The 27,401-nt window shown below is 40.0% G+C and overlaps 1 long non-coding RNA gene across 7 annotated transcripts in view; it reads left to right on the plus strand.

Moving 5' to 3' along the window:
- Positions 1–26,361, plus strand: part of LOC132770989 (uncharacterized) — a 79,086-nt gene extending 52,725 nt beyond the window's left edge. For 5 of the 7 annotated variants that reach the window (XR_010909506.1, XR_010909504.1, XR_010909503.1 and 2 more), the window contains 5 exons: positions 10,596–10,700; positions 11,082–11,209; positions 14,060–14,140; positions 21,811–22,000; positions 23,890–26,121. This is a non-coding gene — a long non-coding RNA (uncharacterized lncRNA). The other 2 variants (XR_010909505.1, XR_009631043.2) reach the window with 2 other exon arrangements.
- The last annotated feature ends 1,040 nt before the right edge of the window (positions 26,362–27,401 follow it).

Here is a 27,401-nt window from a genome sequence, read left to right on the forward strand (position 1 = left end):
AATCAGTCATGGGAAAACTTTGGCTCTCAGGTGTTTTGGACTTCAACTCCCACAATTCCTAACAGCCTCAGGCCCTTTCCTTTTCCCACTCAGATGCTTAAGGAGAGGGGGTTGAAGTTCAAAATACCATTGGCCCATGTCTGACCTAAATAATTTGAGATTTGCAGGTGGGAGCTGTGTTGTGTAGTCATGAGGCTAAATTGGCAGATATATATCACACGTCTAAGGAAAATTAGGTATCTCTAGTTAGGAGCAAAGCCAGAAAAAAATGGGGCTGTGGGGGCTTGAATATATATATATATATATATATATATATATATATTTAGCGAATCATGAGAAGTAGTTCCGTAACACAAAATAATTTAAATAGTATGATTCATTCTATATTTTATATAAACTTAATTAAATCAATTTTCTCGACTCCTTCATGGGGGCTTCAAATCCCTCCCATGTCTTAGGCTTTGCCTACCAGTTGTGGGTGGGCCAACTTGGTTGCTTCCACTATATTAGCTATTGCTGCAAGTAATGAATGTGAATAAATTGTCAAAATAGTGCTTGCAGTTCTGGAGGGACTTGTTTAATGTTTGCTTCTCATAGACTTAGAAGAGGGATTTGGTTAACCAGTTAAAATTCATGAGTAAACCAGGGTTTTTTTAACCTGAAAATTGGGGGGGGGGGAGTTAGGGGTTCAATCCCCCCCCCCCAGTTTTCTTGGCTACAGCCCTGTCTCCAGTGCAAGGAGGGGACAATGAACAGGACTGGGTTGTGACCAGAATTTGAAAATGTTATTTTTGGGACTGTAATTCCAGAATGTTCAAGGCCCAGTGCAGTCTGGGAGAGTCTGAAAGTAGTAACTTTTCCATCTTGTGTGGACAGAATCCTGTTAATGTTTTATGGATGTCTGCTTTCTCCCATGAAAGCAACTGGACATTTGTGTCTATTGTAGAACAGCTACACAGTGAGTTCAACATTGTAGAGATTGAGTTGCATATGTGCTGGTATTGTGCGTATAGGTGTGCATGTGCATGAGATGTATGGGCATGTCTATCATGTATGAAATGCTGTCTGTGTCCCTGTTCAGAAGATTTCACCTCGCTTTCTGTGCCTGTGATCATTAGATTTTGAAAAATTTGGCTTGTGAAAACAAGGATTGATGACAAAGCTTCAGTGGAGACACCTTCTTCCCATTATAACTCTTTCAGGAGTGAATTTCTCATCTGAGAGAACTTTCACTTTTTGTTGTCTCACCACCATTCGTAATGATGAGTCATTGGTAAGTCTGATGTTTGTAATTTGGGGACTGCCTGTACTTGAATCCTCACGTATGCATTTTATTGCTCAATATTGCCATGAAACACAAGGATTGCACAACATACTTACTGTAGGAATTTACAGTATGCAGCACCAATGTAGGATCTTGACCACTGTGGAGTATCCTGTGGTCTTTCTTGAGGCTTCATCTTGTGACTGTGATATACTGTGCCAACAAGAGCACAAGTCCAGACACTCTCATTCAAATCAATTGGAAGTTTATGATATTATAACCCATTGGTCTCTTTAAAATCAGACCCAAAGCAAACAAAGTCAGGTCTGTTACAATAGGTAAATAAATCCTATGATCTCCTTGTAAGTGATGGCGAAACCATATCTTCTTATGATGAGTGAGTAAGTAGTATTGCTAAGTGATTACATTACTTATTGCTACATGTCATCTTCTTATGTGTCATCATAGAAGAATGGGAAGGGAGCTAGAATATGTGGAAAAGAAAGGCAGCATCTCAGTCACTCAACACATGGCCTCTTAGGAGCATTCAAATCACAGGAAATGCCCATAGCAACTTCTGCACATTATTTATATTTGCCCCAGGGAGCTCTTCTCCAGGCATCCAGAGACATGCAGGAAAGAATATTCTCTAGGAGCAAAACCTTAACCAGTGCCCAAGAGAAACACAGCAATCTCATTCTGGGGTTTACCAGGTATTTTGTTTTTAAGAGTTTATGATGGACAGAACATAACAGATGCAGTCATCCCTAGCCTGGAAATACAGTGATGGGGAAAACTATAACTGGTTGCTCCCCAAGAGAACAAAATGAGATTATAATCTCTTTCATCAGTGAGGTTGTTGGGGCAGAATATACCATAGTTTCTGTTCAACTTAAAACTGTGTTTATGTTGTTCCTCCCTCTGTTCTTCTAATCCCAAGGACTCCAGTCTAGTGTCCATGGTCACCAGTGGTGTCACTAGCATTGGTGTTACTTCTCACAATTGAGCAAGTAGTGCAGGGTTTAGGAAAGAAGGTAGCTGGCTGTGTGGAGGAGGGAAGAGGGAGCTTGTCTGACTTTGAGGAACACCAAAAGCTTACAAACAGAAGAGCAGCAAAATGAAAGGATCACCTGGATGATCGTGGATATGGTTTTAATAAACATAATAAATCTCTCTCTCTCTCTCTCTCTCTCACGCACACACACACACACACACACACACAGTCTTTTAGAGTAAAACAATGACATCTGTACCCAGGTTCTCCATGGGCTCCAGTGGAGTTTTACCTTAGATATCAAAGCTCTGTTCTTCTGCTCCATGGTATCTGCTCAGAACTGACTAATTTTAGAATTTATCTAAAAATATTAGGCAAGCAATCAGAAAGATGTTGTAGGATATCATAGTAAATCATGGGATGGGCTAAAATCAAGAATGAAATTAGTTGGTTTCTTCATACTGATCAAAAATTAATTTAACCTCCATGAAAGAGGTCCTTGGGGTCATGGAACTCAGCCACTTCTGGACCAGTTGGGTAAAACATATCTCCTCATGCACATACCATGCATTAGTGAATTAGTTTGTTTGTTTGAAAGGCAACTAATTGATACAAATATTAGCCGGAATCCTTTTGGGATGTTGTATCATCATAAGTGAACTTATGAATTAGAATTAGAAGTGGACAATTGTGCAGGAGTAGAGGGCGCCTATTGTGTTACTATATAGCAGAACTGGCAAAATGTCCAGTGTGCATTTGTGCCCAGTGTGTGTTGTCGTATCTGATCCTCATTGGTGCCTGATTCACAACAGGACCAATATGCATTGGTCCCAATGAGCACCAGGTACTAACCACCTCATCAGACAGCTAGTGGCAGGAGGAGGTGGTGCTCTGCTTCATCTCACCATGGGGAATCCAGTGCCCCACATTGCTTGGATCCATGGGCGAGTAATCACATGGGGGAAGCATGAGCATGCATGGTGAAAACAGCTTCCTCTCCTGTGTTGCCCTGCTGGCAGCATGCACCGGCTCCACCCTCCTTCACCCACGGAGCTGGCACGATGTCATGTGATGGGAACTGGCTGGTTCCATGTGTGACCTGGGCTAAAATCAGCACATGCCACTGATTTTAGCCCAACATGATGAGGAATGCACACCAGACACTCTTTCAGTGCCGTAATAAGCAATTCACAAGGCAGAAAATGCATTTTTGTGCTACTTAGCTAGATATAAACAAAATTATGTTATGTAAAAACTCATATAGAATTCTGTTCACTGTCTGTTAAATATGCAACCAGGTTTCCTTGAAACTCTTGCTATAACTCAACTGGCATGTAAGCCATGGGAATTAAATATATTATTTATATTTATTATTTGTACCTGTCCTAGATATCTCAGGATAGTTTACAATAACATCAATTTAAAACAATAGATAATAATTTAATAGACTAAAGATATTTAAAATCATCTATCAATTTAAACCAGGAAATTTAAAACTAGCTAAAATAAGTTAAAGTAATGGTAATCTTATCACATGTTTATGTATGCATATAATGAATTCATGTCCTGGCATTGAATGTTTGCCATTTGTATGTTGTGCTCTGCCCTGAGTCCCCTTCGGAGTGAGAAGGACAGAATATAAATGTTTTAAATAAATTTTACAAAATGCAAATTCAACAGAATCATTTAGGCTGGAAGACTTTAATAAAAAAAATTGACTTGGTACTGGAATGACATAATAATAATAAAAATATACTACTACTACTACTACTAATAATAATAATAATAATAAAAACTTTATTTATACCCCGCTACCATTTCCCCAAGGGACTCGGAGCGGCTTACATGAGGCCAAGCCCAAAAACACATCAAAACAACAAGCAATAATAAAACAACAACAATAAGCAAAATAAACAGTATTTATTTATTTATTAATTTATTTATTATTTACTTTATTTGTATACCGCTCTTCTCAGCCCTTAGGTGACTCAGAGCGGTTTACAACAATTTAGGTATACACAATACAAAATCATTAAGCATTTAAAAGCAATAGCACCACAAATCATTAAACATCAATATCAATACATCACTACATCAGTATAACAAATCCATCAGGTCTCATCAATGAAATCAGAATCCAAACTTGTTATCCGATATTCCGTGTTCCGATAGTCAGTCAATCAATCACACTGCTTAGTCGAATGCCTGTTCAAACAGCCAGGTCTTTACTTTCCTCCGGAATGCCAGCAGGGAGGGGGTTGATCTAATATCTGCAGGAAGGGCGTTCCACAGCTGAGGGGCCACCACTGAGAAGGCCCTGTCTCTCGTCCCCGCCAGGCGTGCTTGTGAAGCCGGCGGGATCGAGAACAGGGCCTCCCCAGGTGATCTTAATGTCCTAACTGGTTCATAGGAGGAGACGTGTTCGGACAGGTAGGTCGGGCCAGAACCGTTTAGGGCTTTAAAGGCTAAAGCCAGCACTTTGAATTGTGCCCGGTAGCAAATTGGCAGCCAGTGGAGCTGGCGCAACAGAGGAGTAGTATGCTCCCTGAGTGCCGCTCCTGTTAACATCCTGGCTGCCGATCGTTGGACCATTTGAAGCTTCCGAGCAGTCTTCAGAGGCAACCCCACGTAAAGAGCGTTGCAGTAGTCTAAACAGGATGTGACTAGAGCATGGATTACCGTGGTCAAGTCAGGCTTCCCAAGGTACGGGCGCAGCTGGCGCACTAGTTTTAACTGTGCGAATGCTCCCCTGGTCACCGCTGAAACCTGGGGTTCCAGGCTCAGCGATGGGTCCAAGATCACACCCAAGCTGCGAACCTGCGTCTTCAGGAGGAGTGTGACCCCGTCTAACACAGGCTGTAACCCTATGCCCTGATCGCGTGGGTTCGTACACAGAAATGCGGTCACGTAGGTAGGCGGGTCCCAAACCATTGAGGGCTTTGTAGGTCAAAACCTGCACCTTGAATTGGGATCGGAAAATGAACAGCAGCCAATGGAGCTCCTTAAACAGGGGGTTGACCACTCCCTGTAAGTTACCCCAGGAGGACAGCTGTAGACTGAACAGGAAGTCAGCATTGATGTAAACTGGATCTTCAAGGAGAGGGTATTCTATAATATGGGTGCCACCATTGAGGAGCCTTCCCCCCATGTCCTCCTACAATGTATTTCTGATACTGATGAGAGAGAGTAGGCCATCTCCACCACCCAATTGTCTTGGGTAGGCATTGAGAGACAGGGTCAAAAGCTGTTCAGTTATTGGATTATTTATGTAGAGAACCAACTTACAGTTAACATTTATAACAGCACCTTACCCATCGAGTTATACACACATACAAAACACATACCAACCAGTTCTTTTTCTTAAAAGTCAGATTTATTAGACACATCTGAACATTTTCATGCATTCCTAGCTTCTCCAAATTGGATATTCCCATACTCATGTAGTCAAATACTCTGAGAAGGTGTTAGGAGAAGGGCTATTTTTATTTATGGGGAAGTGGGATACAGTCAGTCTTGTCATGACAAATGACCAAGTTCTTTCACCTTCTCACAGTGCTCAGTTGGGTTGGTTATTGGCTTGCATGCAGAACACGGGGAGACAATGAGTGATGACACCCCTGGTGTGAACTTTACAGGAAGAAGGGGAGATAAATGCTGACACTTGTTACACCCTTCTTGGTAGGTGCTGGTTCTGCAAGCAGTGAGTTATAAATCTATGGGTCCCCTTGCTTTTTCGTCACTTGCCTGATCCTGTGCCCTTCTTTTCATGTGCTGTAATTACTAACATCTGCTTTCTGATCCAGGACTGGATGGAATTTGCAAAGGCACTTTCTATCCAGAACAATGGCAACAGCTGTTTCATTTAGCCTTGGGCCAGCACTTCCTGTTCAGTCTACAGCTGTCCTCCTGTGTCCAATTTATATTGCAGAGTTTCTTTCTTTCTTTCTTTCTTTCTTTCTTTCTTTCATTATTAACACATTTGAAAATAACACAGAATGTATTCCATACTGAAGCATTGTAGAGCACAGAATAAATAGTTTAGGCTATGCTGGCATAACTTTTATAGTAAACCATCAATACATTGGGAGGACAGTAGCAATTGATAGCATAAATTTATACACATACCCGCAGAAGTAAGTCTACTTGTTTTCTCTGGATTCCTTGAATTCCTTGAGAATAAAGGACGCCAGCCTAGAGAACTAGAAATATAATCCAAATTTTAAGATACAGAGACTACTCTAAAATAATATGAATAAATTCATATTTAATTCATATTTATATGTTATTAATTTAGTTATGTATTGCTTTTATATGTATGTTAGGTATTGCATTTTTGCCATTTTGCCATGTTGTACACCTCTCTGAGTCCTCCCAGGGGTGAGAAGAGTGGTATAGAAATGGAATAAATAAATAAATACTCCAAAATAACTTGCCAAATATAAGTGGTTTAGGCTGAAATATGCCTTTCATTCCCACAGGGAAGCTCTTTCTCAAAACATTCTCAAGCTGTACAGTTAGGGAGTGCTGCAGATCTGCCTGATCCTAATGTTGTCATTCTTTTAGTGCCAGATAAAGCCATTCTTCTACTCCCAGGCATTTGAAAATTGCATTTTTTAAAAATGGCATTACTCTATTTAGTTTATTGTTTTCATAACATATAGATCTTGGGTGGTTGGACTCTATGTTATGGATATACTGTTTGTATTTTTCTTGTTTTTCTGACTCTCATATCCGTAGAACCAGTATTCACAATTTCACTTGCCCTTGTCTGGGAAAACATGTCCTCTCTAGGCATTTTCCAGATTATCCAATCCAATTTGATGGTGTGCTTTTAGCAAAAAGTGACTATAGAGTTGCACTGGAAGATCTGAAAACGTTAGTTCTTTCTAGGCATTGTCTAGGTTCTCCAGCAAGATTCTGGAGAACCATTGGACATAAACCCATGCTGGAGGATCTAGAAATACTAGCATAATGTGTTCTCTAGGCATTTTCTTGGTCCTTCAGTGTGAGTCTATGGAATGCCAGAAGTCTTTCATCTGAAGACAGTTCCCTATTACCTGAAATTTCATCTTACCACTTTAAGTCCAGGAACTCCTCTGTAGATAAGGGGGTTGTGTTGTGCTGGATATTTTAATACCATATTATATGTTGAGTCTACTATGTACCAGGTATGGGCAAATTAAGGCCTTGGGACTGCATGTGGCTCCCGGACAATTACCTTGGGCCCTCCTCATTTTCCTTGTCCGCTTGGCTTAAGGATGCCTGCTGCATCCTTATGCCAAAAAAGACAAGGGAGAAAGGCACACATTAGCTGAGAGCCCTCTGGAGCGCTCTTAGCCACCGCAAATCTCACCCTGCTCCCAGCATAAGGATGGCATGAGTAGCCCCATTGTTATGCCAGAAGGATGGCTTGAGGAAGGTACAGTGCAGCTGAGAGCCCTCTGACGCACTCTCAGCACTGCCTGTTCCACCCTCCTCCTGGGATAATGCCAAAAGGACAACCCAAGGATCAGGGAAGAATTGAGAGGGAATCAGGAGGGAGGATTGTGGCAGTCGCTGCATGTCTTGCCTTTCTCTCAGCATAAGGATGGGGCGAGCAGTGCTGTGCTTATGCTGGGAGGACAACCTAAGGATGACCCAGGCCCTGCTCTGCCCACTCCTGGCCATGCCCTCTCCTGGGCCCTCTCTCTCCTGGACCCACCCCACATAGCGTTCACCCACCCCCTCCCTCCTGGTCCGGCCCTCCAGGCCCAGCCCACAATAACACCCCAATGCAAAAAAGTTTACCCATGCCTGTAGCTAGGTGGACTAAACAACTCATCTCTTTCCATACACAATATATTTAATGCACTATCCTGTAGTAAGTACATCTACACCTACAGCTAAACATAACTCTGCATGTGTATGCAGAATATCCCACATATGTAGATATTGCAGGCAAAAGATAACAGATGACAGCTCTATTTATGTTGAATTTACAATCTTTTACATTTACTGGTAAAACATTGTTTACTTTAATAGCAATCTGCACTGCATGGAACTTTCCTTTTGTATGCCAGTCAAAGGGACGTCAAACCATACCACTACAGATGGCAATGATGGACACAAATTTCATGAAAGGTTAATACATTTCTAAGTACATTTTAAGATCTCGTTTCCATGCTTGATATCTGCAGCTCCTGGTTGACTCTGTTTTGAGACCTGGGTGGTGCTTCAGCGTACTACAGAGCCTGGCCTGGTTCAAGGATCCATCATATCTAGAGCTTGACAAACATAGAGATTACAAGTTTTTTTCCAACTCCCTATTCCATAATGTGTATGTGCAGACTGCTGGAGCACCCTGTCTCTTAATCTCAATTTACAATACAGTGCACTGGGCTTTATTTTGGACTATTTCCCAACTTTGGTTATCTCAGGCCCCTTCTACACAGCTGTATAATATCCACATTGAACTGGATTACATGGCACTATGGACTAAGATAGCCCAGTTCAAAGCAGATATTGTGGATTATCTGTTTTGATATTCTGAGTTATATGTCTGTGTGGAAGAGTCTTCATTTTAAAGCTGTAAATTGCACTGCAGCACGCATTTGCAACATGCATGATATAAATATCATGCTGTAAAAATTGTTGTCTAGACATGCTCATAATTTCTAGAGTATTTCAAGATCATTACAGTCTTGTGAATGCTATCAGTTGCTGTGTATTCTGCATTTAAATGAGAGCAAATTGGGAACACATAGAAGCAGAATATCTGGGGAATAGATAAGCAAAAAAGGGGGGGCACCAAGACCAGTTTGGCAATTGCAATTAGAGGTGTGCATGGTACCCGTTTCTCCCATTTCATTCGTTCTTTCATTCTGGGCAGGAGCACAAAATGGGACCCCCCCCCCCCCCCCCCGAATGAAAATTAGCTCAAAACGAAAGAAAGCAGGAGCAGGTACCTCCTGTTGCTTCTCCTGGAGAAGTTAGAAGGCAGGGTCAGTGGGTGGATGAAGAAGGAGGAATGTTTTTAAGATTTTACTTATAGTAAGAAAAAAAATGCCTAAAAATTGGGGGATGACCCAAACATTATAAAACTTAGCTGGCTAAAAGTGGTTGATGTGTCCTCCATGTGTGGTGATTTTCACCCCTCTAGCCCTATACCTGAGGGGAAGGGGAGCCTGGGGAAGCCCGCCCATAGCGACCAATGGGTCAACATTTTCGTATTTTCGGACACAGAACAAAAATGTCAATTTGGAAAGGTGCCAATTTTGGGAGGTGCTCAAAAATGAAAATGGGGGTCTTATGAAGGAAACAAACAGAAACATATAGCAATTCTATACAAATGCACAAGCCTAACTGCAATAGCAGAACCTTCCCAGTAAGACCCCCCCCCCCCCACTTCTCCTGAGAAGGGTGGAAAAGGCAACTAGAGTACAGTCAAATGGGAGCTGTTTGCTGTACTCTGTTTGTGCTGATTGGAGGGAGCAGCTGGGCGCTTTTCACAGTACAAGGGATTCTAATGGTCGAGGAAAGAAATTAGTCCCACTTCTTTAATGTTTGAATGTTTTATTGAGCTGAGAAATCAGGGCTTATTCCTACATTAATTCCTATTGATGATAGATCAGATCTTCCTTTGTAGTCCTCTTAAAAGGCCAAGCATCTAGTTAAGCCATCCCTCTAGGTTTTCCTCAGGACTGTGCTGAGTTGCAAAGTTTCCATAAATTTATCTGATTTTGCATTTGAATTATGGAATGAAGGCAAGAGGAAGGCAGATTACTAAACCAGATTGTCCCTCCACTAACCTTCCTGACAGAGACCCTATGTACAGTTTCCAGAGTGAATGATACAATATGGAGAAAATAATGGATCGGAAAATGTGTAGAACATGTGCTGTAAATGAAGAGTCAGTTTCAAACTCACCTCAAGTACATATGGTTACTTGTAATTAATTCCTTTTTTCAAGTAACAAAGATATAATTGAGATATATTACCATTGTTAACAAGAGATAAGATGGCCATAATGCTATTTCAAATGGGTTACCAATGGTCATCATAGAAATGTGCTATGCTTCCTTTCCCCACATATGTATCACAAAGCATTGTTCCATGCCCTAAAAGTCTGTCTATTTAAAGGATCTCTTGTCTTGTTAGAAACCTATCAAGATCTTCTGAAGAGGGATTCAGGAGAAGGCTTTCTAATCTTTTGCTGTGAGGGAATGGATGTTGCAACTCATTCTCACTCTGGGTGCTTTTATGTGATAGAGACACCAAATTAGTGTTTCAAAATGCTTTAATAATTTATTTTAACGGGTTTTACTGTTCAAATTGTTTTGTAATTGTGTTTTTATGCAGAAATGAACAAATGAGCTATTTTCATGGCCATTGACCCATCCAGAATGCATCTTTTCCCAACAATAAAGGTGAATTGCTTCTCCTACAGGACTTCAGGAATAGCAGGTTTGTAGCCTCCAATGCTTCACAAATGCAAGATGTCAAAAGTTATTAATGAGGAAAAACAGACAAGCTCAGGGAGACTGCAGCAATTTGCTTTTGCCTTTGTCCACTGGGAAGAATTATGCATGTCATAGTTTTACAAGGTCTTTAGCCTTCTCTGACTATGAATGCTGGTGCTTCACTAAACAATTCCCATTACTCTGTAGTATTGAGCCATAGCAGTTAAAGTGGTGTCAAACTGCATTAATTTACAGTGTAGATGCATCCTTAGTCATGATTGGTTTCTCACACTGAATTAAGTGAAACCTTAGAAATGAAAAGTATTTTAAAGGATTCCAAAAAATGTTTTAAAACATCGTTTGTCATTTTTGTCTCTCCTCCCAGTTGAATGACACAGTCCAGGAAGGGAGAGAAAAACAGTGGAATGAACAACTGACTGTGAAGAAGATGCTGTTAGGAACAAGTTTGGCTTCTTTGACTATTGTCTGCAGTTCCATGAAGATATACCTCTGGCAAGTGATTGGATTGCATCTCACAGTAGTTGGGAGACATATACCCTAACTCATGATGAGTTTTTCACCCTAATCTATTTCAAAGAAATAGACCAAACAAGAAAGAAGGAGATACTTAGAGGTGTAAAGAGAGCCATGCCTTAAATCCTAAGAGGTAAATTGAGGGCATTAACAAATTCATCAATTGCCTTGCACTTGATTTCCTTGTCCAGAAGGTAGGAGAAGCAACAACATGATCAGCTATTTTAGATCTGATCCTAGTCAGTAGATGATGCAGTAGGAGAGATGCAGCAAAGAATATGTAAAAAGGTAGTACAGGAATAACTGGCTACTCTAAATGAATTCAAGTTGAAAGGGTCACATGAAAGACCTTCAAGGACTGAACAGAAATAATCTTAGAACCGCTGACAATAATAGTGAGAATTCCCGAAGAACAGGCAAAATCTCAGAAGAGTGGAGAAGGACAAACATTATCTCCATCTTCAAAAGGAGAACACTTCCAGTTAGCTGAACATCAATTGCAACAAATACTCTATGGCAGATAATTAAACTGGGAATTTGTAAGTAATCAGAAGCAAATACTATGTTCATTTAACACCAGTGTTTCAAAAACAAGTCATGCTAAACTAATAATATCTCTTCTTTTTGATAGAGCAATGAGCTTGATAGATCAAGGGAATGCTGTGGATGTAGCATAACTTGAATTCAACAAGGCCAATGAGGTCCTTTATTATATTCTTGCAAACAAGTTAGTAAAACAACACTACTGTTAGATGGATTTTTAATTCATGGACTGACTAATCCCAAAAGATGTTCACCAATGGCTCCTCTTCATCTCTGAGGGACATATAGGGCACCACAAGGTTCTGTCCTGGGCCCAGTGCTATCCCACATTTGTATAGATGTCTTGTAAGATGGAAAAGGGGGTATGCTTATCAAATGTGAAAATAACACTAAATTAGGGGGGAAGGTAATATCCCAAAGAACAGGATCAGAATTTTAAATGACCTTAACAGATAGGAGAGCTAAGTCAGAAATACTAAAAGGAATTAGAACTGGAAGAAATGTAAGATACACCTTTGCAGAAAAAATATACAGAAATAGGATGTGTGGCACCTTTATGACAACAGTTCATATGAAAGAGATCTAAGTCTTAGTGGACTACATGAGTCAACAGTGTGATGCAGCAGGTGGTTCAGGTTCAGGTCCAGACTATTTGGCTGACCGCATCCCTTTGCATGAACCTGCCCGTGCCCTGAGATCTTCAAGAGAGGCCCTTCTCTCAGTCCCACCTCCATCTCAAGCCGGGTTGGTGAGAATGAGAGAGCAGGCCTTCTCGGTGGCTGCCCCACGACTCTGGAACTCCCTACCCAGGGAAGTCAGAATGGCCCCCTCCCTGCTGTCCTTCCAGCAGCATCTGCAACAGCATCTTGAGCCGACAGGCTATTGCTGCTACACGGAAGCTAGCAACTTTACCAGTAATTTTGGAGTGTTGGTCAGCCAAAAGATAAACATAAACCTTACAGATATCCCTAGTAAACTTTCTAAAATTGGGTTTATAAAATGTTTACGAAGATCTCAGTAAAAAGAGCAGTACAACAAAAAGCAGTTTGGACTTCTGTAAAAGTTTTTTTTTATTGACTAAAGCCTGTTTAGGTATATTTTCAAAATATACACATAATTGTAAAGCATAATCATAGTTTTGTGCACATATTCCCCTTGTACAACTGGACTGCAAGCCTTGAAAATATTTGGATTTTAGAGGGAAAGTATACTTCATATTATGGCCAGTTTAGGCATGCATGAAGCTGATTTTGTGCTGTAAAATGTGAACACAACACCACCAGTCCCCTCGACATGAAAGTTATTTAACCTAATAGCTAATAGATCTTTTGGGTATAAGAGATATTCTAAAAGATTAATTTAAACAGTTCCCAGAAAAGGTCCCCAAACTCGGGACTGAGTGCAAACATTTAAGACTATAAATGAATGTTTAACACTTTCTAGTATAAGGGCTTTTCAGTGTTTTGTACTGTACTGGTTAATTATTTTTAAAAGACCACAAATAGATTATTCAGAATGAGAATAAAGAGCAAATTGTGGAAGGCAAAACCTGCATTATAAAGATGGTCCAAGTAGTTTGGACAGGCTTGACTCTGAATGTTTAGAAAATGTGCAGTAACTGTATCTCTTTTCTTAATGAAAAAGAAATCCATGTTTTCTTACCAAAGAGAGATCAAGTTATTAGTGTGATCCTTGCTTTTAAACAGATGACCAATTTAATCTGGCATGTAATCTGGAATGTGTGTGCTTAGTGACACACATATAACATATATATAAATACAGCTTAAAGATGGGAATGGAAGGAAAGAGGCCACTAAAGGTTGTCCTCTAGATGCGTGTGTAATTGCCTTCAACTCCAGCATATATAATGTGTTTCATTACTCAATTGCTCAATAGCCAAGCTTTTTTACAATATCCCAGGGACCAAATTTATGTTCCGTGACCTTGGCTTATAACCAATCCCTAAACTTTAAACTCGTCTCCAGTATTTCTGAAACAATTATGTGATACTGAAATATGGAAGGAGTTGTGGCCCTGGTTTGCCATATATGATATCATTAAGATTCCCTGATGGACTATCATATTGGGGCAGCTGGCTTTGGAAGAATCCTCCTGAGGAATATTTTCCATTTTCCCACATACTCAGAATCATTCCCCTTCATCCAACCAATTTAAGGTTTTCACTCCATGAAAAGTTGGTTTAATCAATTAAGAAAGCAATTAAAAACACTAACTTATTACAATTTGTGGTGATACTTAGATCATATGTATTTCTTTCTTTAACAGAATGAGTATCACATTATTCTCCTTTCTTACATGGACACAGCTCAATGATGAAGCCTACAGTCCTACACGCATGGCTTGGAAGCAAGTCCTGCTTCAATTAAAAGGTCTTATTTCTGAGTAAACATGCTTAGCTTTGAGATACAAAATTCTACCTTCATAAACTGGCATTAATAAATTAATTTTTAAAACTCAATAAAGTTATACCTGTAAAAACAATTTAAAAAGTTAATAAAGTTATAGCCACATTTACAGGCAAAAGTCTGTCTTCAGTCATGTGAAGGAAAACCACACTGATTCCAAGGGAGTTTATGTGTGAGTAATTATGTATGAGTAATTCTTTTGAGTTCCAACAGACTACTGTTGAAAGTGAAGCAGTGTGCTGTAGCTGCTGGACTCTTGAAGTGTTTGAAATATTGGTGAAATATTTCAATTTCATGGGTTGCATTCAAGCCAACTTTGGAAGGAATGGTCAAGCAATGGAGGTCACCCCCACACATCTAATTCAAATAGATTTGGCATGGCTTAATTATTAATTGGAAGGCACCTCAAATTTGAGGCCCTAAAATAAAGTTTGCTTATCTTGTGCATATATCCGGCACTGATTATAGCCATACAAATCAAGGACCGAAACCTCAGCAGAGCATATACAGTGATACACTTTTCTACTTTCTAAATAGTGCATGTTATTTACCCGCATGCACCTGCTGCTGTTGTAAAAACAAACAACCAAAGCACTTCACGGAGCTATATGGAAAAAAATGTGTCTATTTGCAGTTTCTACCTACCAGTCTTACTCAGGAGCTCTTTTGGATTTTTTTTTAATGCCTCCACTTTGGGATATTAACTGTTATCAATCTTGTGATCCCTGGAGTCAAAGACAGTATTTCATTATATTCATGCTGTGATCCATTGAAAAGTCAGGTTTTTTGTCATATGTGGAAATGAACTCTCCTTGCAAAACCATTAGTGGTGGGTGTTGAATAAATAGCTCTACCAGGACAGTATTTTTCTAGGAACACTAGCAGTTTGTTAAATCTTAGTGGAAGTATGTTTCTCGGCTGAATGTATATAGTGTATTTTCTTCACTTTGATTTCCTGCTTATTGCCTCAAGATTTCTGTCGACTCTTTCCTTTCCTTCTGGCTGTTCAGCAATGAAGTAAGGTGGTAATTTGTCCTGTTTTTACCAAAACAATCACTTCTGGTGTGAGAGAATTGGCCGTCTGCAAGGACATTGCCCAGGGTACGCCAAGATGTTTGATGTTTTAACCTTCCTTGTGGGAGGCTACTCTCATGTCCCCGCATGGGGAGCTGGAGCTGACAGAGGAAGCTCACCCCACTCTCCCCGGATTTGAACTACTGACCTGTAGGTCAGCAGTCCTGCTGGCACAAGGGTTTAACCCATTGCACCACCGAGGGCTCTCAAGTTTCTCAAGTCGGTCCTGACACACAAAAACAAAACAAAACAATCTTGTGTTTGAAAGGACAGCCCTAAGTCTGAACACTAGGGCTGGGCGGTTTCGTTTCGTTAATTCGTAATTCATTAATAATTCGTTATTTTTTTCAATTACAAAACGATAACAAACCATTCTGGAGCAATTTTTTTAAAAAATGAATTTTTAAACACGTTTTGTAAATGCTTCGTATTTCGTTATTGTATTCGTTTCGTTATTGTTCTGAGGTCGTTTCGTTATTTTTTCCGCATGTCTGGGCAAGTTTTTTGTTTAATTAGTGAAAAAAAATTATAATATCACACCAACAGTCAACAACAGAGGGAGAGGGAAGCTTCAGAAGTTTTTGGAGGTTTTTTAGCGTATTTCGCGGTCGCGTCCGCCATTAACGAATCGATTCGTTATTGTTTCGGAAATCGATTCATTAATGTTTTGTAATTTTTTTCACATTTACGAAATTTTGTAAATATCGAACTTTTTAAAAGGAAAATTTTGTAATTATTTTAAATATCGAAACAAAAAAACCCCCCAAATACAAATCGATTTTAGAAACAAATTTTTCCGTTGTTGCCCAGGCCTACTGAACACATCTTCTTTTGGAAGGACTTACAACAGAAGTGTGGTTTAGTCTCATAAAACATAAAAACAAAGAACCAGGCTGTTGGAGTTGCCAATCAATAGTAATCATGTGAAGGAAACCCCTCTAATTCCCAAATTATTCTCTCCTGCAAAGTTAGTATAGGGGCAGACGACTAACTTCCATTCTGCTGTCTTGCTATTCCTTGCATTGAAATTCTTCATTAAAAAATTAAATGCTTTCTTGGTAGCTTCTCTCAGACTTCGCAGCATCTCACCCTGAGAAGCTATGCTGGTTCACTCCTTGTTGTCTTTCTGGCAGCAAACAAAGACAGTCTTCTTAACCTGGAACTTTAGCAAATGATCTTGCTTGGTATAGAAGGGGCTTTAGCAGGGTGGATTCTGTATTTTCTTCCTCCAGTAGTGCATTTAAAAAAATCTTAGTTTAATATTAAAAATTTAATTGCAGTTATTTTATTTTATTGTAAGCCATCTTGAATCCCAACTTTGGGAGAAAATAGGTTATAAATAAAATAAAGACAAAGACTATAATACATAAATGGCATCATGAAGTCTAATTGGACCAAGAGTTGATATAGTGTTTATTTTATGCATTGGTGTGGTAATGGCTTGGAAATAACTAAGAATATTGAGACTGCTCTACTGAAATAGTTTTCTGTAGGATCACTGTTGAGCAAGGAAACCATTTTTGTTTCCTGACCAACGACAATTGTAGAACCACAAAAGAAAAGATGGTGGAACAGTATGCTTCAATAGAAAACTAATTCTTGGATCTTAGATGTTCCCAGAATTGTATGGTGACTTTGTCTTCATTACTCCATCAAATTTATTGACAATTACATAAAACTGTTATGGCATGAAAAAATAATCTAAGATGGATAACTCCATCTCATCCATCTCACTGTTGCAAGAATACTTATGTTCTTCAGATTTTCTAGAATGGTTAGAAGCTGCCATCACCACTCTGAGGAAAGATGTGTGGACTTATCTTAAGCTTCCAGCCAAATATGCCACCTGCCCACATTTCATTGCTCATGGTAGATAGCTAGAAAATGGCTTTAACCCAATTTAAGTTTAAAGTTCAGATTCATTATTATTTTTCTTACAAATATGTTGAAGCTGGAAAAACAATCAATCCAGCCTCTTATATGGTGAGCCCTTGGTAGCCACTGGGATTTTGTTCCAGGACGCCCAGTGGATACCAACATCAATAAATCCCCAAGTCCCATTATATATAATAGCATAATTAAATACAAAATGGCATGATCAAAATGTGCTTCCGAGATTTTTTAAAAAAAAAAATATTTTCAAGCCATTGATGGTTGAATCTATATATACCAGTGGTTCTCAACCTGTGGGTCCCCATGTGTTTTGGCCTACAACTTCCAGAAATCCCAGCCAGTTTACCAGCTGTTAGGATTTCTGGAAGTTGAAGACCAAAAACATCTGGGGACCCACAGGTTGAGAACCACTGATATATACAGACCCCATGGATTCAGAGGGCTGTCTGCATCCTCCTTAGTAAGGTCATCTTAGGCTTCTTGCATTCCATGTCTGTGTTGGCATCACTCCCTTCATTATTTTTTTCTGTGCTAAGTTTGTTATGCCAGAGACAGGATGGGTAGGGAAGATACTTTTTGGCCATACCTCTTTCCACTCTATGCACCTTGCACAACCAATTTAATCATGAGTAAGTCCAGACTGTGCAAGTTATAGCAATTTGATACCATTCAAACTGTCTTAGAGCCATTCTATGGAATAACAGGATTTTCAGTTGGTGAAGTATTAATACTGCAGCTCAGGGGACTGGATCTGAGCTCTTTATCTGAGAAATCTAAATACCTTAACCAACTATAAATACTAGTATTTTGTAGAATATAGCTGTGGCCGTTAAGGTGATACAAAACTTCTGTAATAGTGCCATTTTGGATGCATCTCATGTTCTCTATGATGGCCATTCCCATAGTTGAGTCACCAGATACTTCAACTCTCAGAAACCTCAGCCAGCATGCTCAATGATTGGAAATGTTGAGAGCTACAGGCCGTGAAGACTGGGTGTCTTTGCAATTGGAAATAGGTGCTATAGTAGGTCTGTGAGAATACCAAGTTTCACCTATCAAATCTAGCTATAGTTGCATTCATAAGCCGTAACTATCTCCCTGTCTCCCTACTTCAAAATCTTCAAGGCATTTAACTTGGTCATTATGAAGTTCAGCACTCAAATAAGGAAGTTTATACTAACCAAGACTTCATTTTATGTTTTAGAAAAAAAGAAAAATGTAGCTACCCACACCCAAGCTAATTGTATCTTTTCTGTGCCCTGAGTCAGATAAGCTATATCTCATTAGAGACGGAGAGGGAAGGATTTAACGTGAACTCAGAGTCTCCTTCTGAACACTCAAGAAAAAAAAAGATCTCTAATCAGCAGAGTGTATACTTTATATAATTGTACCTTGGCAACCCTTCTCTTGCTCATTAAGCTGAAAAACAGAAATGGTGAGATAAGGAAAGAAAACTCAAAGTCTATTATTGTTTATACATACAAAGTATGTCTGAGATCTGTGGAATCATCTAGTTTCATAGATATAACAACTGAAGTATTATCATTAGACAATCCAGTCTATTTGAAGGCAAGAAACCCAATTTTCAGCTATTGTAAGCTGACCTATCTCTCCCAAAGTTAATCAGTTCAGTGCGGTTTCTTTCTTTCTTTTTTTTTGCATCTGGCCAAATCTATGAAGCTACATTCTGCCAGCTAAAAATCGAGTCACAGAAAACAAAAGAAAATGGAGTTTGTGCCTTTTGGCACTATTAAGGATTAATTACTCAACTCAGATTCTTAGTCAGAAATGAAAATGTCAAAAAGTTGAGATAGGGAGATGGAGAGAGAAGGGGGATATGTTATACAGATGACCTAACTACTTTGGACTAAAAGGTCTTCCCTAGGCAGAAGGCAGGTTGGTTTTCTGTATTATCCTGCCCAAGGTCAGCCTGACACATTTTGCCTCCTGAGGTAGAACAGCAAAATGGTCCCATCTCAAGGTGCATAGTAGCCAAAGTGGGAGTTCTTTTGGCACATAGAAAATCCCATCCAACTACTTCATCACACTAGAGCAGCTTAACTCAACCTGGAGACCCCTGGGGGGGGGGGTGGTCATGAGGGAGTTTCAGAGGGGTCGCCAAAGACCATCAGAAAACATATATTTTAGATGGTCTTAGGAACCCTTTGGCAGAGAAAGCTGAAGACCTCTCAGCCTGTTCTTCTCTTATTTTTTTGGAAACAGAGGGTGAATCCTCCCACCAAAAGCCCTCCTCTGCTGTAATTGGTCAGCTTTTCAGCCAGCCTCTCAACCAAGCAGGGAGGGGAGAGCAGGCGTACTTGGTGCATGGCAGCGTGGTGCGCATGTGTGTGTGAGGGAGAGTGTGGAAGGCTGGAGGGCGGCTCACACCAGCAAATCCATTCAAGGCATGGGAGTCCTGTGTGGGAAGTTTGGCCTGATTATATCATTGGTGGGGTTCAGAATGCTCTTTGATTGTAGGTGAACTATAAATCTCAGCAACTATAACTCCAAAATGTCAATGTTTATTTCCCCCAAACTCCACCAGTGTTCACATTTGGGCATATTAAGTATTCATGCCAAGTTTGGTCCAGATCCTTCATTGTTTGAGTCCACAGTGCTCTCTGGAAGTAGGTGAACTACAACTCCCAAACTCAAGGTCAATGCCCACCAAACCCTTCCAGTATTTTCTATTGGCCATGGGAGTTCTGTGTGCCAAGTTTGGTTCAATTCCATTGGTGGTGGAGTTCAGAATGCTCTTTGATTGTAGGTGAACTATAAATCCCAGCAATTACAAATTCCAAATGACAAAATCAATCACTCCAACCCCACCAGTATTCAAATTTGGGCATATTGGGTATTTGTGGTAAATTTGGTCCAGTGAATGAAAATGCATCCTGCATATCTGATATTTACATTACAATTCATAACAGTAGCAAAATTACCATTATGAAGTAACAACGAAAATAATGTTATGGTAAGGAACTGCATCAAGGTGTCGTGGCATTAGGAGGTTGAGAAACACTGCACTAGAGAATTAATCCACTTTAAATCTGGTTTCTGCCTCCCACAGAATTCTGGATTTGTAGTTTAGTGAGGCTATTAAAGGCTCCTCCCTAAACTACAAACCCCAGTATTCTGCGGGAGGCAGCAGCTGGATTTAAAGTGGATTCATTCCCTAGTGTGATGAGGCCCCATAGGATGAAGCAGTGGCATTTAAAGTGGGATCAAAGTGCACTGTGAAAAAGCTCTTTGGATAATCAGACATTTAGCCGATGAAGCTTTCTGGTCACCTCATCTGTTTTCTGAGAAAAAGCATTATCTGCTAGATTTCTTTCTACAAGGCATTGCACAGAAACATTGCTTTGGAGGGAGGGGTGGCCTCTGGCAACACCATTCACAGGATCCAGGACTGAGCCCTAACTGAAATACTATATTATCTCCCAAGCATTCAAACCCCGCTAAAGGCTGGTGAAAGAGAGTGCTTGTTGCAATCCTATGCTACTCTGCAGCTTAAGATAAGCTTTGCAAGAAGTAGGCTTTGTGTAAAATGAATTAAAGTTTAGAATTTACAAGCAAGTCTGGTGTCCCGATAATGCTTGAGAAAGTAACTGTGCTGGGTTTTACTTCTGAGGAAACATGCATAAGATTGAGCTCTGCAGCTTAAGATAAGCTTTGCAAGAAGTTGGTTCTGTCACAGTAGATTTTTATGGCTTGATATCAGAACTCTACATCTATAACAGAACAGATCCAGATTTGTATTGGTAGCTCTGTCATTTGTATAATATGGGCCTTTATACCAAACTATATTTCTGGTGTATATTCAGAAGAAAATCCAAGTAATTTAAACAGGCCTTCCTTACAAAGAATAGAAGGGAAAAAATGGGCAATTTAGATTTCTTTCAAGATTTCTCATTTTTCCAGACTTCAGTTCAGTTCATTCCAAACACTGAGATTTTTAAATATCTAAATTTCACTTCATCCTAAACTATAAGCATTAAAAATAAAGGCTTGTATGAAAATTCATACTTATTTGCCCATGAATTTCTTTTGATACATGAAATTGTGTACGCAATTTTGTCTAACCTAACACTTTCCTGATGTAATGTATTTTGGATGTTATTTAATGAATATATACATTTTTGCATGCACAAATCCCTGATATGTCCATTACCGTTTGTTTATTAATCTCTATCACAAAAGTTAATGACTCAAATGTCCCTACTCTAGCTAACAAGTGAGTGTGAATGAGATTGCAGCTGAAATTTCTATTTTGTACCTAACTTTCATTTAAGCTGCCATTTTGTATCTCATTCCAAGAAGTGGATATCAGGCCCCAAGTTAAAAGAGAAAGGTGATCTCACAAAACTGATGCCTACATACTCATAGCCCTTGAAGATGGAAAGAAATAAGTTATGGCTTCCTGGGTATTATTCATCATGGTCATAATCATCCCAGTGAAAGCATACTTAGTTTATTTGCTCACAGTGTAGTTTGGTAATTTCATATGTTTTATCAGCCTATCTATTCATCCTCTTTTTATCCAGTCAGGCCCAAGTATGCTCCAAATATGTTCCATATTTCAAGTTGACTCTTGTACATTGTGTAGCCTCTTCCCTTGTAATGTTCAACCTTCTGTGTTCATAGGCTGCCATCTACTGTGAATAAAAGAAGCTGCAAGAGAATGAATGAACATCCAGCAAAAGATCCGAAATGTCTGTGTAGCAGTTCTGTCACTGAAGACAAGTAGGTCTGGCCATGTAAGCTGCCTGGGTGGGAGACCACCTGGAAACCATATGTGAGCTACACTGAGATCCTTGGAGAGTGAGCTGGATAGGTATGCAATAAATACATGGGAAAACAATCCAATTATTTTGATATTTCTTTGTCGGACTCCATGATTTAGATGAACTCTCCTTTTAGGTGCCAAAGTTATTCACATGTTTCTGATAACTGATCTGCTGTAAACACACCCTTGCACTGGACTCCATTAAAAAAACGATCTTTCAGAACCAAGGGACCATTAAGAAATGTGTGCTTTGGATTTGATTCTGAATAACAAAAAGAAGCTCTAAAGTAGTGAAAACTCTGAAAATTCAATTATGACTGGGAGTACTTAAAACTGATTCTGTTTTTCATTGCACAGAAGTCTTTGATGCCATTGCTTGTCAACAAAGTATTATATATATTTTTGCAATTAAGCCATGTGCCATGCAATCCTTAAGAATGTACTCTTGGATGCCTTTAAAAAAGGACGTAGGATATATTTACTATTCTGTGTAATTTCTCACAAGGGCAGTATATCTGGTAATGTTCCAAAACCTGTCGTTTCCAACAAAACAGCAGTGTAGGGAAAAGAAATTATATTCTTCATTTCCAGTGGATTTAGGGATTTATGTCTTTTCAACAGAAGCTGACTTTGTGATGAATCATCTATAACAGGTAGCAATGGCTACTGAAATGGCCTGAGGGCAGGCCCATAGCCAGGATTTCGTTTTTTTTTTGGGGGGGGGGGCTGAATTTTTTTCAGGGGTGGTTTCGGGGGGGGCTGAGGTTCGGAGGGGGGCTGAGTCTGAGTGAAAGAGGGTCTAGCCTAGCAAACCTTTTGTATCATTACCCCAATATCCCCATGCATATGGGATATATTGAGTATGGTGATCAGATCATGATATGAATAAACATAACAGTTTAAATAATGCACCAGTAAGGCTTTTTCGCGAACCACCATGAGAATTTCGGGGGGGGGGGGCTGAAGCCCCTCAAGCCCCCCCTCTGGCTACATGCCTGCCTGAGGGCCCAACAAGACAGGCCCAAAATGCAGGACTTGTTTTGGTTTAACTGGAGGTGTCCAAACGACACCTCAAATAAAAAGCAAATTAATGTGGAATAATTAAACACCTCTTTAGATCCAGATCTTTATGAAAGATCTGGGTCTAATGTGGTGCTGGGCCTTTAGGGACTGACTCCCAAAAGTGTAGGAGGGCACCCACCCTGAGAAGACCCGAGGGGAGGGATTTTCCTCCTCACCCTTCCCATCTCCTCAGGCATCATTTTCTCATGCCATGAGGACACGAGGAGAGGCTTCGTGGCTGCCATGGACCTTTTCAGTAAGTTTTACGGGGTAAATCAGGGGCTTTGAGGTGGCTTCATGCCATCCTGATTTCAATTTGGATAGCAAGTAACCACCCGGAGAGGGAAATCCCGGGGCTGTGGGATGAGGTGGGTACTAGAACCAAAGTGGGCTATTTTAACCAATTTCAGCACACATTTTAGGTATGTGTGGAAGTGCCCTGAGAAAGCTAAAATCTGCTTAAATCAAGTTCAAGAGAAGATACCCATATTTTTAATTATTAGAAATCTGTCTCACTTGGTTATGGAAACTGATAACGTCACATGGGAAAGGAAAAAAGAAATAGTTATTTTTAGTTTAAATCTGGAGAGACACAGAAGTGAGAGTTTAAGATATAATCAGAGTTGTAGGAGTTAAGATCGTAGGCTGCATAAATATTGGAAAATGATTTTGCAGTTTATTGTATTGGAACTATTGGTGCTTCCAGCAGATCTCTGCAGTTTGGGGACTTCTTAAGCCTTTTTGGCTTTGTCAAGATGAATCTTTTGATAGTGTCTTTTGGCTGTCAACATCTGTAGCTTAGGCCACAACCACAAACAATTTATGACAGTAATAATGGAATCAATATGACTAACTACTCATTATTTTATATGCAGGAAGTAGAAGAAAGAAGTGCTGACAGTTAAGGAATGCTTTTCCATCAAGATTTTACCATTCCCATTTTTAATTAAATTGTGTAAGTATGATAATGAGAATCATTACAAAAGAGTTACAGATACACATTTACAGCACAAATGAAGAACTAAGGCCAGCATGCCCAAAAGTTAATAATTTAAAAGTTGATAATTAACAATGGGAGAGAAGAGAAGAGGAGAAAGGATGGTCAAAAGCAAAGGTGACAAAGGAGAAATGTTAGCAAATGAAAGGTAATGTTCAACCCTATGAAAATAAACTACAATAATCAGTTATCTTCCTGGTGACTGATTAATATCCTTCAAGAAATGTCATGTAAAAAAAACCATGAATCATGTATAATGTATTTCCATTATCTATCATTACCTCTCTTCAAAAGCAAAGCATTTTTAACTTACTTGACTGCCTGGCATTGCGTCTGCAACTAATACAGCAGCAAAGCTGTTCTATGTGGTCAGAGGGCTCCTTCACCCTGATTCTCAGGGTGGGACCCCTGACCACCCAGCGGCTTGTTGTGGCGATTTTGCACACCACTTGGCAGACAAAGTCACCCAGATCTGCTCTGACTTGGACACCAGCATTTTTGCAATATCAATAGATGTATGCAGGGCACCTGCTTGTCCTATTTTAATAGAATTGTTTCAGTTTGTTCAGCATGATGACATGAGCAAGATCCTTGGAGCAGTGAGGGAGACCACATGGAGTTTGGACCCTTGCCCTTCCTGGCTTATTAAACAAGCCAGAGGGAGTTGGTTGAATGGATCTTGAGGATTACCAGTGTCTCATTGGGACAGGGCAAAATCCCAACCTGCTTTTAAACAGCAGTTCTAAAACCAGTTTTCAAAAAACAGTCCCTTGATCTTTGGTGTTTAACAACTATCGGCGCATTTCCAACCTCCCCTTTTTTGGACAAGGTTCTAGAGCACGTGGTCGTCACTCAACTTCAGAGATTCTTGAATGAAACTGATTATCTAGTCCCATTGCAGTCTGGGTTTAGTCCTGGCTACAGAACAGAGACTGCTTTGGTTGCCAGAGAACTAGACAGGAGGAGTATATCCCTGTTGGTTCTCCTTGACCTCTCAGTGGCTTTCGATACTATCAACCATTATATTATCCTGGATCGGCTTTCTGGGATGAGTCTTGAGGGTACTGTTCTACAGTGGCTCCGCTCATTCTTGGAGGGCCAGACCCAGAAGGTTGTGCTGGGGGATGGCTTCTCGGACCATTGACCTCTGGCTTGTGGTGTCTCGCAAGGCTCGATTCTATGCCCCATGCTATTTAACATCTACATAGATGTGTAACCATTGGGTGAGGTCATCTGGATTTTTGGAGTTTGGTGCCATCTGTACGTAAATGAGACCCAACTCTATTACTCATTTCCACCTAAAGCCAAGGAAGCTGCCCAGGTCCTGAAGGCTGGGTGAGGGCTAATAAACTGGAACATAATCCTGACAAGATAGAGGTCCTCTTGATCAGCCGGGGGGCAGATTGGGGTATAGGGTGGCAACCTGTGCTCGATGGGGTTACACTCCCCCGCAGCTGACTCTTGAAGCTCAGGTGTTGGCGGTGGCTGGGAGAAGAAAACGGCACTCTCTAACTTGACACCTTCCAAAGGTCTTGGGCAAATGCCCCCATAATCCTTTACACAATTAAAGTTTGTGCTCCAGTTGCACTTCTACCTCAAAGAGTCTGATCTGGTCACAGTGGTCCACATTTTGGTTACATCTTGAATGGATTAATGCAATGCACTCTATGTGGGGCTGCCTTTGAAGACGACTCAGAAATTGCAACTAGTGCAAAGAGCGGTGGCCAGATTACCAGCAGGAACTGACTAGAGGGAGCATACTACTCCCCTGTTAAAGCAGCTCCAGTGGCTGCCCATGTGTTTCTGGGCCCAATTCAAAGTGCACCTACAAAGCCTTTATGGTTCATGTCCAGCCTATTTGCGTGAACACATCTCCCCCTATGAACCTACTTGGGCTTTAAGTTCTGCTGAGGAGGCCCGACTCATGGTCCCACTGCCCTCACAGGCGCGGTTGGTGGGGACGAGAGAGATTAGACTGGCTCCCATTCTAATGACTTTTAGAAAGTAACTAAAAGCATGGATGTGGAAGCAGGCTTTTGACAATGGTTCACTACAACTTAAGTGATAGAGTTTTTAATTGATCCTAATACTAACTGAGTTTTAACTGTTTTATTAACAGGAGCTGCTTTTTGCCTCTGGTGTACATCATGTTTTAATCATAATCCAGTTTTATTTATTTTGATGTTTTTGTTCTTTAATTAATATGTTTATTACTGTTTTATTTTGTCTATGTATTATGATTTGCTGATTTGTCAGTTGATAAATATTATTTGTCTTGATTGGTCAAATATTATTATGTATACTGTATTTTTCTCTATTGTGAGCCACCCTGAGTCCTTGAGAGAAGTGAGATATTATTATTATTATTATTATTATTATTATTATTATTAAGTTTTTGAGTTTTTGCTGAATAATAATATCTTTCCATTGGAAGAACAGGGCAACTATTGATTTGCAAAGATAGGACATATTTCAAATCTCCCATCTGTGGAAGTGATGCTTGACTCTGCTTTTCTCTGAAGCCTTATTTTATAAAAATCCAGTTATACTCCCGACTTTGTAGGGGCATTAGCACAACAATGGAGTCCTAATCAGGGGCACCGGTCAAGATGAACTGTAGATAGCACCATCTGTTCACAATATGTTTAGGACAGATTACAAGAAAACAAACTTTACATGACTCTCAAATGGTTGCATTTGGCATACATAATATGAGCATGTAGATGAGACATACACAATGTGACTCACCTAGAGATATTTGAGGACACATACTTGCAGAAACAATAATTTTAGAATTGAAATTTCTGCATGGGAATCTGGTGCTCCATTACAGCATCATCATAGGTGATCAATCGCTGCAGAGTATGATTGTCTCCCAGAGGTAGAGTCTTGGCAGTAGGTCCGTAAACAACTGTGAAGACTTGTTTTTGTTCCACGTGGTCTTTCACATTGAGGATATATATGGAAATGAGTTAAACCCTTGCGTTACTGAACTGCTGACCTAAAGGTCGGCTGAACTGCTGATCTGAAGTTCAAATCTGCAAGATGGGGTGAGTTCCTGTCTGTAAGCTCCAGTTTCTGTCAACCTAGCAGTTCGAAAACATGCAAATTTGAGTAAATAAATATGTATCACTTCGGTGGGTAAAGGCAAAAAGATGCTCCAAACAATCTTGTTATCATACAACCAGAAGGTAAGAATGCAGGCCGCTCAGCTTGAAAATGGAGAAGAAAGCACCTCCTCAGAGCCAGAGATGAGTGCCACCTCTAGAAGCCGGAAATGAAAGGAGAAGCCTCTGCCTTTGTTTGTGTTTGTCTGTCCTATTGTATATGATTGTAATGGCATTGAATGTTTGCCTATGTATGTAAATGCTGTAATCTGCTCTGTTACCA

This window comes from Anolis sagrei, chromosome 3 (genome assembly GCF_037176765.1).
Source record: "Anolis sagrei isolate rAnoSag1 chromosome 3, rAnoSag1.mat, whole genome shotgun sequence".
NCBI lineage: Eukaryota > Metazoa > Chordata > Lepidosauria > Squamata > Dactyloidae > Anolis > Anolis sagrei.